The sequence below is a fragment of the Mus caroli genome, unplaced genomic scaffold (genome assembly GCF_978045245.1).
Source record: "Mus caroli unplaced genomic scaffold, Mus_caroli_1 scaffold_8, whole genome shotgun sequence".
Lineage (NCBI taxonomy): Eukaryota > Metazoa > Chordata > Mammalia > Rodentia > Muridae > Mus > Mus caroli.
In genome coordinates, this window is record NW_028227263.1 from 61,743,639 (window position 1) to 61,745,284 (window position 1,646).

At 37.2% G+C, this 1,646-nt stretch overlaps 1 pseudogene; it reads left to right on the plus strand.

Annotated features, from left to right (window-relative positions):
• The first annotated feature begins 540 nt into the window (after positions 1-540).
• Positions 541-1,646, plus strand: LOC110299219 (ubiquitin carboxyl-terminal hydrolase 12 pseudogene; annotated as a pseudogene).

Genomic DNA, 1,646 nt, shown 5'->3' on the forward strand with positions numbered 1-1,646 from the left:
AAATAGTTACATGCAGGCAAATCCTCATGCTCATAAATAAAAATAAAAAACTTCTTAAAATAATAAAAGATAATTGGAAAAATTGAAGCTCTGTAACTATATGATAAATATATAACAGAAAAAATAGATAATACAGATATAAGCAAATATAAATATAAACATGCATGTAAACATAGATATTGAAACAAGTAACACAGTAATAGATGTGAAGTTACTTCAGATAGCATACCAAAAATATATTCTTTTAATTTTTTTTTAGTCTTGTGAAGATTATATGCACTAGTACAGGAGGGGAATGCCAGGACAAGGAAGTGGGAGTGGGTGGATTAGGGAGCAGGGGGAGGGGAGAGGATATAGGGGATTTCAGAGAGGAAACTAGGAAAGGGGATAGATAGCATTTGAAATGTAAATGAAGAAAATATCTAATAAATTTTTAAAAAAATTATTTTAATTGCAAATTTTAATTTAAAGTGTATATACTGAGCAGGCAGTCTGACTCCCTGCGCCCCCCGCCTGCAGCAACTGTCTGGAAGATGGCAGATGGAAATCCTCATGACAGTCTTCACATTTGTCTCCATCTGTACCGTGGGCGCCAATGCCTCAAAATTAGAGAAAGAGATTGGTCCAGAACAGTTTCTGGTCAGCAAGCACTATTTCGGATTAGTCAGTTTGGGGAACACCTGATATTGCAACTCAGTTCTTCAAGCACTTTATTTTTGTTGTCCATTTCAGGAAAAAGTTCTAGCATACAAAAGTCAGCCCAGAAAAAAAAGAGAACCTTCTCACCTGCTTGGCAGACCTCTTCCACAACATAGCCATCCAGAAGAAGGTCGGCATTATCCCGCCCAAGAAGTTTATCACAAGTTAAAACAAGTTGTTTGACAACTACGTGCAACAAGGTATCCATGAATTCTTAAATTACCTACTCAATACAATTGCTGATATTCTACAAGAAGAAAGAAAACAGGGGAAGCAAAATGGACGATTAGGGAATGGAGACCCATAGACAGCAAGGATAACAACAGCACTACCAGACCTAACATAGGTCCACGAAATTTTTCATGGAACATTAACTAATGAAACCAGGTGTCTTACTTGTGCTTACTATAAGCAGCAAAGATGAAGATTTTTTTTAGACTTTTCTGTTGACATGGAACAAAACAAATCAATTACTCACTGTTTAAGAGGATTCAGTAACACAGAAACTGTGCTGTGAATATAAATACTACTGTGAAGAGTGCCTGAACAAGCAGAAAACACACACAGGCATGGAAGTTAAGAAACTACTCATGATACTGCCTTTGCACCTGAAGAGATTTAAATATATGGACCAAATTCATCGATATAGAAAGCTTTCTTACCGGGTGCTGTTTCCTTTAGAACTCGGTCTGTTTAACACTTCAGGAGACACAACCAACCCTGACAGAATGTATGACCTGGTCGCTGTTGAGGTTCACTGCGGAAGTGGTCCCAACTGAAGCCATTATATTGCAATAGTTAAGAGTCATGATTTCTGGTTGTTATGTGATGACAACATTGTAAAGTAAATAGATGCACAAGCTATTGAAGACTTATACAGATTGACATCTGATATCTCCAAGAACTCAGAGTCTGGGTACAGCCTTTTCTATCAGTTTCTGGACTGA